At 36.7% G+C, this 16649-nt stretch overlaps 1 long non-coding RNA gene across 1 annotated transcript in view; it reads right to left on the bottom strand.

Annotated features, from left to right (window-relative positions):
* The window catches only part of LOC149795624 (uncharacterized), a 46082-nt gene extending 30651 nt beyond the window's left edge, over nucleotides 1-15431 (bottom strand). Inside the window, exons 1-2 of the long non-coding RNA XR_016422371.1 lie at nucleotides 15358-15431; nucleotides 1275-1364 (exon numbers count right to left, since the gene is read on the bottom strand). This is a non-coding gene — a long non-coding RNA (uncharacterized LOC149795624). The remainder of the gene's footprint in view (nucleotides 1-1274; nucleotides 1365-15357) is intronic.
* Nucleotides 15432-16649: the final 1218 nt, after the last annotated feature.

Here is a 16649-nt window from a genome sequence, read left to right as displayed (position 1 = left end):
ATACATACGCAATGTACATCATATATAAATCATATATACATGTCAATATGATTAAAATCAGATCTCTGTGTCCTATGTGAAGATCTGATAGCGACTGCTTAGTCGTCATGATCTGTGACATTATCATAATCGAAACAATCAGATGAAGTATTATACCGTTGCATTTAGGAGACTGAGCAGTGTGGCTAAAGAGCATCAATGTGTGCCGAATGATTTGATTCACTTTTAAATTTCTGAAAGCTGCATTTCCATTGGCTAATTTAAAGGTCAGCAGAACTTGACCCCTAAGCAGTTATTGTCAGATCTTCACATAGGACAGTGAAGATCTGGTTTTAATCATATTGATACACATTTCAGACTGAAAATAGATGATGCTTTCTTATCAAATTAAGTTTTAATTCAAACAACCAGAGAGTCAAAACTATTTTGATTAGTTTCAGGAAATACACTGTATCATATAGAACAAATTACATCCCTAAAACTGTGTGAAAAAAATAATGCACACAATTTGCAATGAGTGTACCAAACCTGTAACATTCATCAATACTAACAAACCTCAGACTCACCATGTGTTTTGCTGAGATGCTTCAACTGATTCATGTTTTGCCTGCACCTGGCAAGTTTGTTGAATGGGTGACATACAGTTTTTGGTATTCAGTGGTAATGTCTCCGCTGTTACATGCCGTTCTAATGCAACTGACATAGTGCAATTGTCATAAAAACAACAATGACAATAAATTAAGGTTAGTCTTAAAGTATTTATCACTCACACACCTTTTAAAATATACTATACGGGTACTATTTGTTCATACTTTTCTCATATAAAACCTACTCCCTAGAATATGGAGAGAAAAACACCTAGAGAAACCACTGGTCTAAGTGATCCAGACCAACTAGACTGGCAAGTTAAAAGCCATACAACCTAAATCACTATAATTTTCCTTTGCCTTGACATTGCTCCAGTGGCCTAGGTGGTTAAAGCATCTGCCTAGGATGCAGAAGGTCACAGGTTTGAACCCCTGCCGAGTCATACCAAGACTTATAAAAATGGTACTAACAGCTGCCTCATTAGGCATTCAGCATTAAGAGGTTAGTGGTAGAACTGGTCAGCCCAGTGTCTGGATAATGTGACTGGAAAGGACATCATGTTATATGTCTGTGGCATGATGCCCCATTGCTAGACATCACTATAAACTGCCACATTACAGAATAGGAATGTGACTGAAAAATTGTTCAAGCTATGTTAAAAATCCAAATCACACACACACCTTTACCTTGAAAACTGTCTTGAATGTCATCTGTAATCAACCCCAGGTCGACCACATTTACAGGTTGTACCCACTTATACAGAATTTCGACCACATCTGCAGATATAAGAATGGATAATACCAAAGAATTTTTATGATCAAAATTTACATTGTCAAACTGACATGATCTTTCGAATTTTCCATACCAATGTTTAATTTTCTTTTCAAAATATCTCTGGATTACTCAAAATTACCATGAAAATGATAATGTGTATTTTGCTTTTTATATACATATAGCTATTTCTGTTTATTTCTTTTGTGATTTCCTTTAAATATGGATGCCATGTTTACTACATATTGTTTTCGTTTGTAAAATCTGCATTACTACATTCTATCAATTCACAATAGTCCAATACGATGATCGGTCTTTATAATGTTGTTCATGGGTACCATAAAAAGTACCATCATTACAAGTGAGGGTGCCTTATACATGAGGGATGTTTCAATAATAAGAAAACACAAAAAGGGCATGCAATTATGTGCAATCACATTACAATGGGCCAATATTAAATTGCGGAAAAAAGGTATAAGAGATAACAGTTAAATTGAATTCATTTTTGACTGGGCCTAATATATGACCAATTGAAATACAGTAAAAAAAACTGTCTTGAGAGACCACCCGTTATGCCCACAAAGTGGTCTTTCAAATCAGATGGTCTCTCAGTGCAGGTCAAAACACTACACAATTCACTAGTCAGTGCATTAAGAATGTAGTCACTGAAAACAGGTGGTCTTTCAAGATAGTTTTTAGACTATAGCATGTTTTTCTGCTCCAACAGTATTGTTAAGAGATAATCAGTTCATCAGTATTTCTTGAAGACCCCTTAAATTTTCAAATGGCCCATTGTTTTTCTTGATTTTGCACTGCTTTATATGCCACTGGACCATCAATCACAAGGCCCACTGGTTTTCTGTCTTTTGAAGATCCCTGGAATTTTAATTCATTCTCAGCCAGACACTAAATATAAGTGAAATAATTCAAGTAGCAATGATGAAACAAATCAACAATTTTTTATGACATCAATGCTATGCCAATGTTGTAAGAGGGACAATGGTATCTTGAGAGACTTTACAGTGAGGGACCAATGTACTGGTACTGACACTGGGTGAGACAAATCAAAAAAAAAAAAAAAAAAATAAACAAGTTCAGAGATCTTTGAATGTTTAGCTGAATAGAATGCTGACCAGCCACCCTGTTTCCTCTGATGATGAAAACAAGGGTATGTTTTCAAGAGAAAAAAGCAACTGGAGAATGGACTTAATTTGAAATATGACCTTGTCATATTAGAGTCAAATTGCTGAAAACTGGGTGTACCATGCATCACTATGTACCAGTCAATAATAGTATTAAGCCATTCCTGTTATTTCTGATATTATATATCTTCACAAATGTATCATTCAGTGCACACATCCCTTTTTATTGTAAGAAAAGCCTGTAAAACTCCCAATCCATGGTCAGGAAATTAATCTGAACCTATTTTGTGGGGTAGAAATTTGCACTCACAAAGAGGTCACAGCTGAATCAATTTTTCAGAAGAATATTTATTTTAAACAAGAACTTCAAGCATATTTTTCTCAATGCATTATATCAAGATTTCAGTTACTGATATTTGCTTTATACGTGTAGATTTCAAAGATGTTGCATTGTTACTAGCCTCAAAACTAAGAAAGAAATAATCCTTGAACCTCCAGACAGTCATGTTGCCATGTTGCATGCACATCCCATCAACATAAGCAGATGCTGTTTGCAGTTATTTTCTACAAATATTTATGTGGAATTAGTTTGAAATTCAATTTGCTTATTACTAATAAAAAGACATCTGTAGTGAATAAAAACAACAAGAAATGACTACTAGGCAAGGTACACAAGGCAGGTAGGCAGCCTTTACCTTCTAGCTGAAAATCAATGATGACAGGAATTAAGTAACTGCGAGAAAGACGCCAATCTTTATGCAATTATGGATGTTCATTATACAAACAAAACAGAACTAAAATTGCTTGTTACTCACTCCTATTTGTTAGTGATAATTAAAGCTACACCAGATCTCACTTTGCTTATTCATGGCTACTTGACCCAGTGAAAAAAAATGTCATCCCTTAGTCATGTGAAATAACCATGTCAGCTTTTTAAAAATCTGAATCTGAATACAATAGAAAAACATCTAATTTTTAACCAAGAATTTATTTTAAAAAGGAAACATCATTGATTAAAAGTGAATTGTTTCATTAAATGTGCTTCCTATAATCCTCACCACCAATGTGACACGATGAAGTCCACGGCAAAAAGACTGCAAATGTTTGGTCTTCATTACATCTTAATGCCTTGTATAATAGTCCAAACTTTTTAGATATAATTTCGCAGTACATTCCGTTGTGGTCAGTGTGGCACATAACCATTACGTCTTACATATGGGCTAGACATGCACTAAACTGCTGACTGAGAGGGGATGGGATCTGCTGTTTGGGGCATGAACTGAATTTTAATCCGAGTCCATTTGATAAGGTCAGCCAGATGGAAGAGGCTAATATTAATATAAGGTTAATAGCAGAAAATGACAAGAGTTGAGACAAACCAGAGCATATTTTGGGAAACCTTAGGCCATTTAAAACAGGTGTCATATTTTCCACAATAATTATTAATAAAGGTGGTCTAGAGAGGATTATTCTGACTCTGATGGGAGTGATAAAATTTTTGACGGTTAAAGAAACTAATTCTGATGGCTAAGCTAAACGAGGTGGTGTGTGTTCCTAGATGGATTTCAGGTTTTTAAGATATTCCCCTCAAAACATTAGTCTAAGTTTCTCAGGCAAGAAAGCATTTAGCTCATTGAATAAGTTAAAAGTACTTTTCTCATGGTCTAAAGAACACATGTCAGAAAGTGAATGACACAAAAGGAGTTCAGAAATGATTGCATGCATTTTGTTTCAAATGTTATATGACTCATGTATTACATGAATGAATTCCCATTTGGAGGCATTGCTCCAAAAAGTACAAGAATTAATTTATTTGTCTTAAATGATTTGTATTATATACGCTGAGAAATGATTTTTCAATTTGTCTGGAAATGTTAATCAACGAATTGCTAATTAGCAATATAATGTAGTTAGGATGAGGAGTGAAGTCTATTAATTCATCTGTGTAATTAAGTTGTGAATTCTCTTTTCAAACAAGAATCGATGACGTCAGCATTAGGAATGTGTGTCAACAGGCAGAGTTCAGCTGGTGAATTATAGTCACAACAGGATGTAATGGTTTAACTATGAGGTCTAGTTATGTCATGTTTATCAGCTAGGAATGCAAGAAGAGGCTAGAATGACATTAATTTTCTGATAATAGGATGAATGTGTATCAGGTGCCCAACTGACTGTAGTTTAGTTTTGTTGAATTATGATAGAAAATATCTGATGCAAAAAAAGTGGGAATATTTTTGAACCCAGCCGAGAAAATAAACCTGAAACATATTTAGGTTGTGTATATTTTTTATTTGATGGAAAAAATAGCTCCATACTTGTATTGCACAGTGGAAAAGAGCAAACTCTACAACCATGATGGTTGATGATCCAAAAAGGCTAAAGGAGAGATAGAGACGGAAAAGAAATACAGCAACACTGACCTATCACCAACAGCAATTTGGTAAAGAATGAAAGCACCAGGTGATGCTGACATGTCAGCCATTTGAGTTCAATCAATCACTCATCCATATGATGAAATTATTTGTTATCAGTATAAAAATGGCTAACTGAATTTCACATAAATTTTGTAATTATTTTTAAAAGAAAAATATACCATTCAAATGTCATGTTCAATTTCATTTTGTTAATTTAATTGATATAGATTGTTTTATCTTATATATGGGGACTCATGTTGTTCTATTCTGTATCTCTGCTAAGACCTCTGCTATTCCATTCAATAATTTCATATTTTATATTTACTCGATAATGGCAATAACACCATGGTCGATCATCTCCTAGATAAATGATAACCAATAATAAGAGGGGGCGTCATCCCAATCTGACACCTTGTGTACCCTGTTAGGTATTTCTGTAACATGCTTTGTCAGCATATATATAGCTTATCATTTCGACATTTTTCTTGATCTTTCTCGGGTCAATCAAGGTCAGGTCAATATCCAATTTTTGTAATACAGGCACTTACAGTAGGTATGTGTTCACAGAAGAATTACAACTAGATGTTGCAAATAAATTACTCTAGATCGGCAATAGAACAGGTACTTATGGAGGAAATGTACCTAAACATTTTGGATCAACCAGTTATCTAATTATTTGAGAATTGGAATTGTCAGTACTTAGATGCCTGCCACTAACATGGGTGAAAATCCTGGGTATGGAGGTGAGCAGAACCCAGAATTAAACAACTGCTTGGTCCAAGCAAAACTAGACATACTAAATTGCAATAGGAAGGAATATCAGGATGTGCAAGTAAGCATTCTGATGGAGATCACTCAATACATTATATTCCTGATTAAGAATGTTAACTCGATCTTGAAAGTTTCTTCGAGAAGAAACTCTTTTAATGGGGAGATATCAATTACGCAACTAAACTTCCCACTCTGAGTGGTGACCAGAAAGATTAAGTAGACTGTGGGAGAGAGATTGTTCAGAAACCTCTTAACTGCCCCTTTCTGTGAAATGGTCTACACCTCTTTCCTTAATTTCACCAAACTGGATTGGAGAAAAAGCATGAGGGTCCTTGACAGATGGAACAATTTCCAAAACTGTAGTCAGTAACTTTCACTAACAATGGAAAAGACCAAAAGCTTCCAGCACAAGCTGAAACACATCAGGACTCTGTGGATCCTTCAGCACACCAAACAAAGTAGCTGAAAAGACGTCGGCTTAAGAAAGCTAAGATAACTAATGACTGTGTTTTCCTTTCATAACTTTTATTGTTTTTGTTGGAAGATGTGCCAAATTCCAGTAGAAATATCTCAGGGACCCAAACAAAACCAGATCAGGTGTCCAAATGAGGTTTAATGAGCCACATAAGGAATTTATTTGGTATCTTGAGGTAGAGATCATAGGTCTCAACGTAGAGGGAAAAACAGACTACCCTCTACATTGCCAAGATGGGTTTGGGTCCCTGGGATGTTTTCCAAACTTTAATTTTCTTGGCATGTCCACCCGATGGTTTCAAGCACAAGTTCATGGGTAAGAGGCAACAAAGTTTATCACCTTATCAAAGGAACAGTTATCCACCTCCTCATCCAACTGAAAGAAAGTTGTGGGCCTGATATGAGACATCTATGGGGTTAATTAAATATGAAACTCACTGGAGTCCACAAGGATAGATAGAACATCATCAATGTGTAGTATATATACTCTGTATGGAGAATTACTGGGATGCACTGTCTGTCAATAAGTGGTGGTGATGTAGAAACACTTGATGCTACTGCCGGTGTACTCCACAAAGTGAGTAAAAGTTATGTATGTACTAGAAATTCCAGTGGGATGACAAGACTGATTGTCTTTCCTGGATGGCATAGCTGATGACACACCTCCAGCCTTTCTGGCTGGTATTACTTAAGGTGCACAAGATGCAGAATCAGCTCTAGTCTGGGTCCAGGAGTTCCTGGAGGCATAAAGGACCAATTTTACTGAGGCCCAGCATCTTAAAATAGGTTGATAAAGATGACTGGAAAGGGGGTACTAATCACATCCACTTCCCCAGTGTGAACCCTGTAGGCTGGCTCCCATTCTAGCATAGGATGTGACAGCAGAGTGGGGAGAAAGGAGAATTCAGTCCAATGCCTATCCCTGTAGCACATGGCCTCTATATGATGACCAGCAATCAGCACAAGATGACTGATGGCCAGTGACTAGTATGAACTGACCAGATATCGTTCAGTAACCAGTACCTGGTCACCAGACTGGTCAGGCAAAATAGATACGTCAGACCCTTCTTGTTTATCAGATTCGTTACTATAATTTGTGTGGTGCTGCTCCACCCTGATTGTACTTAGTAGGGTGCAACACATTTCTGCCAAAAGGAATGGGTGCAGTGCAGGTTTCTTACTTGTAGAAGCATGTGACATGCTAACCAAGATGTGGGGCATGCTGTGCTTCTCCCTCCCAGGGAGTATTCAACATGCTGTGAACATAAGATGTATCCAGCTGGTTCTCATTCACAAAGAGCCATTATTTTACAATATTATTTCCATTTATCATTGACCTGGTACACAAAATTTGTCAGCGGAATATTTAAATTATTACTTTGATTCTGCATGCATATGTATATGGTTCTTTGTCTTCAAAAATCAACGATTTACCTGACTTACCTGGGAATCATGGATCTTACCCAATACAAGTGGACCCAAGGCCCCTACCTTGCATGGTGGGGTTACTCTATCCCTCCTCCTTCCATAATTACCCTACACAAACTTTAATTTTGTTCCTCTGAAGAATTTATAGAACCTTCTGATGGATTCAAAGACCCTTATGAAACAGGCCAACTCAGACCAGCTGACAACCTTACTAGCTAAGACCCTTATGAAACAGGCCAACTCAGACCAGCTGTCAACCTTACTAGTTAAGGCTCACAGACCCAAAGGAGTTCTAGGCTTGGGCAGGTCAGGCAGACTAAATGAACAGATGACACTGCCAAATTTAAAAGTTTTGAGAAGATCAGCTTGATCCTCTAATTGACCTGGGTCAAGAGTGCATGTTTTTCAGCACTGCTGATGACCATCATAATGTTGGCCATTCTAATAGCCACCTGTATATTATTTCTGAGGGTTGTATATAAATATTCATCTCATCCAAACTGAGAATAAACTTGTCCTCAGACTGGTGGGCATCACGGAGGGCTCAGGAGACTATGTCCAAGATGGAGTTTAGCTTGCCTTCTGTGAGGACCTCCTCATCTTTCTGCAGGTAAATGCAGATAGACATGAATATAAACCCTTAGTATTTAAGGTATTTGTAGCCTTCTGTGGCTTCCTGACATTCCAATACGTCCACATGTTGACACTCGACTGTGTTTGGATTTGTAGCCTTCTGTGGCTTCCTGACATTCCAATACGTCCACATGTTGACACTTGACTGTGTTTGGATTTGTAGCCTTCTGTGGCTTCCTGACATTCCAATACGTCCACGTTGACACTTGACTGTGTTTGGATTTGTAGCCTTCTGTGGCTTCCTGACATTCCAATACGTCCACATGTTGACACTTGACTGTGTTTGGATTTGTAGCCTTCTGTGGCTTCCTGACATTCCAATACGTCCACAAGTTGACACTCGACTGTGTTTGGATTTGTAGCCTTCTGTGGCTTCCTGACATTCCAATACGTCCACAAGTTGACACTCGACTGTGTTTGGATTTGTAGCCTTCTGTGGCTTCCTGACATTCCAATACGTCCACAAGTTGACACTCGACTGTGTTTGGATTTGTAGCCTTCTGTGGCTTCCTGACATTCCAATACGTCCACATGTTGACACTGGGAATCAGCAGTGGCACATGTCATCAGATGTCATTATAGATGCATATGAGTTTTTATGAAGAGTTACAAGCATCTATTCAATGTAAACTGCAGGTGAGTTATTTATATTTTCATCTCAACCCAGTTTACAAGTGCTTATCAGAAACAGTTTACCATTATTTTTCACTTGGTTTCTATTATTTTTTAATTATCATAAAATCTAAAAACTTTATATTTAATTTATTCCATATACCTAAAAATCAACTGGCCAAATGGACTGGCAACTCATTTTTGCCCTGGTCTGCCATGAAATCAGCTGGCATCGGACTGGCTGCCTAGCAGTAATTTCACACTCTGCATAAGGCATACTGGCTTTTCTAAATGAACCAATCAGTCAGCAACGGCAATGCATATAGCAGAATGCCGAACAACAGACCATAATTTATTGCTTTCAGCACCTCATGGATAATTACACCCATATTTTGGGCCCACGTACACTGTTATCTTTGGCCTTTTATGAATGCATGCCCCTTCTGTGGAAATATGATACAAAAATTAACTCACCTTATTGCATCTATTTTTTGATGTACAAGTATACAAATTTACCTATACCATATAGTAATGCTTTATATATATATATATATTTATATATATACTGAAGGTGTAAAGGTCTGGTATCTTAATCTAGTGGCCACTGTCTTGACAATTGTTCTGGGGTCTAGCTGACACGATAAAGCAATTCTGAATCCAAGATTATTTTAATCACAAAAGGATACTATATAATGAAGATACACATAACACATTCTTTCAGTAATTCACAGTGTTTGTAGGAGTCATTTCAAATGACTATAGTGATTTACAATTATATATTTATTGGATATAGCAGAGCTGATTAATCATTGATTTAAATAGTCAGTACTTTGGAATTACGTGATTATATTCAAGGATCTGAATATCTTACTAAATTTTATCAGATTAAGCGAAACTTTCCAGGACTTCAGTGATAGTCTACATTCATGTGATAGTCTACATTCATGTGATAGTCTACATTCACATGATAGTCTACATTCATGTGATAGTCTACATTTGCGTGATAGTCTACATTCATGTGATAGTCTACATTCATGTGATAGTCTACATTCACATGATAGTCTACATTCACGTGATAGTCTACATTCATGTGATAGTCTACATTCACGTGATAGTCTACATTCATGTGATAGTATACATTCATGTGATAGTTTACATTCATGTGATAGTCTACATTCATGTGATAGTCTACATTCATATGGGTGCTCCTGAGTGCCAAGTGGTCTAAAGCACTCTCCATTACAGATCATTGCCATCTCACCTCTGTCTGCATGGGTTCAAGTCTCGGATTCAGCCAATGTGGGTATGTGAGAAAGCTTGCCAGTATCTTCTCGTGGGTCGGTGGTTCTTTCCGGGGTTTTCCTGGGTTCTTCCTCCACCATTAATATTGGCCACCATTTATAGCCTATCGTGTACTGAAAAATGGCGTTAAACCACACAACACCAACATCAACATTCATGTGATAGTCTACATTCATGTGATAGTCTGCATTCATGTCATAGTCTACATTCATGTGATAGTCTGCATTCATGTGATAGTCTAATTCATGTCATAGTCTACATTCATATGATAGTCTACATTCATGTCATAGTCTACATTCATGTCATAGTCTATATTCATGTGATTACACTGAAGCAAAAACATCTGCATAAATAATTCTATTGAATTCAGTAGTGTTATCATGGTAACACACAAGCAATGTACAAGGTACATTCAGATTACCTTAAAACAGTTTCCAGATTAGTGAGAAAAGGATAGAATATTTCAGGATTATTAGAATTATAGGATTACATATGAGGCATTCATATAGTGAACATTATTTTTAATTCTTTCATTTTGGTTTTCATATTTTAATTAAATAAATTTATTTTTTGGAAAGTTTAATGCTTGTTGGGTTCCGTTGTCCTGTTACGTAAGTTTAAAATCCTAGGTGAAATACCACCTAGGGGCTGGCGTGTCCCCTGGTGGCTGTAGTTGACTGCCATTCTTGGACAGACAGCAACTACTCCAGCATATTGTCATATCTGTTCTCAGTGATCTGCCCCTCCCTGGGTATTCACTCCATGCTAGGCAGGGATATACCGGTAGTGGACTATGGTATCCTATTGTGTCTGCTGCTGTGTGCAGGTCTATATGCCAATGAACCTAGCGTTTCTCTAAATTGATGATTCATAAGGTCAGGTGGAAATATGCTCTTGCCCCACCAAAGTCTTAATATGGCTGTAGGTTGTCGTGAGATGGACCTTGGCCTCAAGCTCATTAAGGATCTTCGTATACTGTAAGCAGGTACTTAATTCATTGCATCTCAGCTTGTCAGTGTGGTGGCCATCACTGAATTTGTTACACATGTAATGGATGACAGGACTACTGCTCCGCACTTCCAACAGATCAGGTGTTGGATCGCATCACTGTATCTCTAAGTATGAATTGCACAGTAAGTGTTACACAAGGTGTCAAAGCCTAAAGGCATCCAGGCACACCTCTGAGCTCCTTTGCAACCAATTGCAAAAGACAGTTTCCAATGGACCCCTCGCATCTCTAATTTGCATGTTGGTAATAGTCATCACCCTACCATGACTGCCAAGACCTGCCTAGACTCACCCCCTAACCATGTCTGGAGTCTCACAAAAATGTATCTGCTCAGTGATGTATAGTTGTCTCAAACATTGTACACTATGCTACCATCACAGTCCTCGTCCCACTTCCACCCAACCACCTAAAGGAAGGCTTGCAGTGTCTAATAAAAAAGGTCTTGCTCCATAACGAAACTAAATGTCATGCATGGTGGTCTCAAACCAGCATTGTACTACTACTGATCCTCTCTGGAAGCATGAAACAGCAAAAGTTATCAAATAAAATCGACACTACGATGGTGGTAGCAGTTTAGTGGAAATTTACAACCTGTATGAACCTAAAATTGGAGTGAGTACTTTATACAGAAGACCTCAAGGAGAAAACAGGATTCATTATGGAAAGCAAATTGCCAGTATTGACTGGATGTAACACACAACAAACTGTTCAACTGAATTTACCAGATTGTTCTCATTGAAGGAATTTGCCACAACCATGCAATAAACTGGATTATTTCCAATGCATTTCTTACATAATGAATACAAGGAATATTGAACAATGAGCAGTAAAATAAACTGAATGATCACCATGTGTAATCAAATTGTCAAAAATGACACCAATAGTCGAAATGGTTGTTACTACACACTAACATGACCTGTGAGATCTGCAGAGTAGCTTTTGTGAACTACCAGGTTCTAGTTTGTTTACAACACACACTTAGTACTTATATTTGTAGCCTACCTTATTGACAATGAGGTGCTCAAGCAATCCTGTATTTGCCGGGATACCTGTAACCTACCTCATTCATCAATGAGGTACTAAAACAATCCTTTATTTGCCAGGGTACCTGTAACCTACCTCATTCATCAGTGAGGTGTTAGAGCAATCCTGTATTTGCCGGGATACCCGTAACCTACCTCATTCATCAATGAGGTACTAAAACAATCCTGTATTTGCCTGGGTACCTGTAACCTACCTCATTCCTCAATGAGGTACTAAAACAATCCTGTTATCTGCCTATGATACAATTGATTGTGATTAACATCTGGTGCTTTCTCTGCAAGTTTAAAGACATTACATTCATTATACAAATCACACAATGACCTCTTATTCAGGACTCTCAACAGAATTTCAGGATGAGGGGTGCTGGACTCCTCACTCATGAAACCTGGGAATCCACAGCCTATATCTGAGAGTCCCTGGCATAAACTCAAGAGTCCGTCATTTTCAAAATAAAAAAAAAAGGAAAATGAAAAGCACCTACTCATTAATTTTATAATATCAAGATTTAATTCTTAGCAATTAGCAATACTGCACTACAAAGAAAATATATTTCAATAAACAGAATGTTAAGTATAAACATTACACATGTTACTTTGCTTTATTTTTTTACCCCTACAACAATACTGAGAACAAAAAATACACCACAAAATTAAAACAAAATTAAAACAATTAGTTTCAATCCCAAGAATGATGACTTATAATGCTATTTAGTTTTCTGTTCAAGTAAATTAGCATCTCCATCTCCACTGTACCATATATATATATATATATATATATATATATATATATATATATATATATATATATATATATATATATATATATATATATTATGCATAAATTACAATCATTAAATTAAACAAAGGAATAAAAAATATACTAAGCAGCATATGTGCAAACATAAACAACTAATTTAGAATAATTCTTTTCAAAAAAAAATTGAGAATAAATAAAACAGTGTTTAACGCCTTAAGAGTTTACGCTAAGGAATAAGGTGGGATATAATATGGGCTCTACAGAAAAATATGAATTAATCCTGTTACATTTATGGTACCTAATCAGAATTAATCCTGGTACATGTATGGTACCTAATCAGAATTAATCCTGGTACATGTATGGTAGCTCAGTCAGAATTAATCCTGGTACATGTATGATACCTAATCAGAATTAATCCTGGTACATGTATGGTACATAATCAGAATTAATCCTGGTACATGTATGGTAGCTCAGTCAGAATTAATCCTGGTACATGTATGGTAACTAATCAGAATTAATCTTGGTACATGTATGGATTAACTGTTAATTAGTCACACTGGCTTCATGCCTTTTACTTAAGTCTAGCTTTGGTTATTCAGCTGATTGGCCATGACTGAACAAAATATGAAAAAAGGGAGTGACCTGGGAGAAAATGAGGTGCATCATGGGGACACATCAAAGGGATCAACAGCGTGTCCTTTGAAAGAACATAATTTCATATTTTCACAAAACACACACACATAAGATAGTCTTGCCTTCTTCAGCAGAATTTTGCTGCTGAATCATCCACCATTTTAGCGGAAACAATATTACTACCAGTTTTGCCTTTGTTTTCAGTGTGCCATATAAAGAGATTGCATCCTTACTGGAAACATAAACAGATTATAGTAAATATGTTAAATATCCAAGAATCTTGTGTTATTTGTCATAATAAAGTGACTAATTATACTAAATACTTTACCTTATTTAGGCTTAACAATGTTAAAGTCAAATTTCCTGAAATATATGTCTACTTAGGTGCCAGACTTTTACTTATTTCTTCTTTTTGACTTCACAATAATTTTATTTGTACCACTGCAAGATAAAGGATAACTGTGTATCCTAAAATATACTGAGACTATGATATCAGTGGTATGATAATCTGGGCTGCTTAAAAAATTGGCAGTTGTCAATCATTGGAATCTGTTGACATTTTCTGGCGATTACCCCCTTTATATTTAGTGTCACTTCATCAAAATATTTCCAAGGTAGATTTTAGTAAAAAAAGTCACAAGATGTTCTGGCTGGACCATCAGGCACACTAAAGTTCTATCCCCGTCTCATATTTTCTCTAATGTAAGCCATCTTCAAAAACTTGGATGTCCTAAATTAGAGGAGTCATCTTCAAAAGGATACTGCGCAGGTGGACTAAGTGGTTAGAGCATCCACCTCAGATGCAGGAGGTCACGGGTTCGAACCCTGGCCTAGTCATACCAAAGACTTATCAAAATGGTACTAACAGCTGCCTCATTAGGCACTCAGCATTAAAAGGTTAGTGTTAGGACTGGTCAGCCTAGTGTCAGGATAATGTGAGTGGGTTGAGACATCATGCTGCATGTCTGCAGCATGATGTCCAAGTACTAGAAATCACTATAAACTGTCACACTGCACACATCACAGCGAAATGACTGAAAAATTGTTAAAGCTACATAACAAAATCCAAATCATTCACACACACACGTCTTCAAAAGATTTTCCCCCAATGGCTGTAGTGCTTTTCATTTGCTGGCAATAGGTGTGCATATCTGTAAATCTCAGGCACTGCAAATGAGACATATGTATTTTATGCGAAACTCATGTTCACGTGCCCATCCTGAAATTTCTGTCTTAAAACTACTTTTGGATTTGTTTTCAACAAATTCGAAAGTGTATATATATTTTACATGTATTTTCAACATATTTATCATATTATTTTTTTTTTCTGTTGCAAAAATGTATGTTATATCTTGATGATCAAAAGCGAGTCAGGAGAAACGTTTAATTGATGTAATTTTAATGTAACTATAACGCGTGGAGGTGGGAGGGAAAGACTCCTCACCACTACCCAGTGTAACAACTGACACTTAACTTCCCTTGACAGCTATGGTCTTTGGGCATGCGAGAAGTAAGAATTACCTATATTAAAAAGCAAGTAGTTATATAAGTTGATTTTTAACATACTTTTCTAACAGCACCAAAACAGGTATACATGTAACCGGTTATAAACAATAAATTGGATATCGTTCTGCGCAAAATCAACCTAGTCAGGTTTCTCGAACAGACGATACAGCTTGACAGCTGGCATGGAGGCCAAAAAACAGATCTTATTCAATGGATAAAAGTGCAAAATTACGTAAAATATCACTGATAAAATATTTCGAAATGTTTTCCTTACCCAATGTACTCTACCGACGAAATAAATTATGTTTCGCTCGGAGACAAGCATGTACACCACTATGATATAGGGCGGAATTTAAAGCTGCAATTTGATTCGTTAAAAATAGCAACTGTCAAGACCAAAACTAAAATAAGTAAATAGATCCACGTGGCTTATGGTTCCGACGGGAATAACATTACCCCTCGTTACAAATCCTCGAGGCCCAAAACTTCCGTCAATTTGAATCCTTATTTACGTCATACGTAATAAGCTGAAACATACTATGCCATTGGTAAACGAGTTTCCACACAGGTCATCTATTTCTTCTTTTGCTAGACAAGGCGTTCTTTAGTGCAGTAAAGACAGCTTCCAAAGAAAAGAAAGGAGCAGAGGGCGTGTCCTCCCCATTTGGGATTACAAATTTAGTTTCTTTGTTGGAAATTCTATATTCCATAGTGTCAACCAAATATGCATGTACATAGAGATATAAAATTTATTATCAAATACAAAGGAATTGGTGTCGGTAAAAAGCACATTAGAGCTTGTAGTCAAACGTTTTAACTCATGCCGGGTGACCGAGTGGTCTAAGGCGCTCGACTGCGACTGTACAAATGACTGATATCTTATATGTGCCCTTGTGGGTTCGAGTCTCGGCTCGGCCAACGTGAATATACGAGAATACTTGCAAATAGCTTTCTGTGGGTTGATGGTTCTTCCCGGTTATTTTCCTGGGCTCCTCCGCTACCAATATACTGGCCACCATGCATAACCTATAAAGATGATTACCGAACCAAACCAAATCACACTGACTGGTAGAAAATCTTACCGTATCTTATATAATTCATGCTTTCAAATAACAGCTTGTCTTATATTAGAAATTACCTGTTGATGGAATAATACAGAATAATAAATATTTAACGACTTATTTTTTATCATATCACTAAGGAGCAGCAGAGAGGGTGAACAGACCATAGAATTCCGACAAAACAAATAAAACAAACAAATAAATCATCTCGTAGAAAGGTCAAGATTTTACAAATGAACTTTTCCTTGAGATGTTTTATTTCTGTAATGGACGATTGTACTAATGAAACCTCAGTTCGAAATAGTAGCTGAAAAAATAAAGTACTCTACGTGTTTATTTATTTCTTGTTTATTTTTTTGACGACCAACGTTGGTAGGTACCCTCTCTGCTGCTATTAATTTACCACCATACCAAGTTTGATGAATATTTTTCAACGCGTTCTCGCTGTCCTTTCTCCTCATCTGTTTCATCTTCATCTGAATCTTCGGAATTTGTTCTATGTTTC

Source organism: Sinohyriopsis cumingii, chromosome 7 (assembly GCF_028554795.1).
Source record: "Sinohyriopsis cumingii isolate HCF-2022 chromosome 7, ASM2855479v2, whole genome shotgun sequence".
Classification (NCBI taxonomy): domain Eukaryota; kingdom Metazoa; phylum Mollusca; class Bivalvia; order Unionida; family Unionidae; genus Sinohyriopsis; species Sinohyriopsis cumingii.
This window is presented reverse-complemented; position numbering and strand designations above follow the sequence as displayed.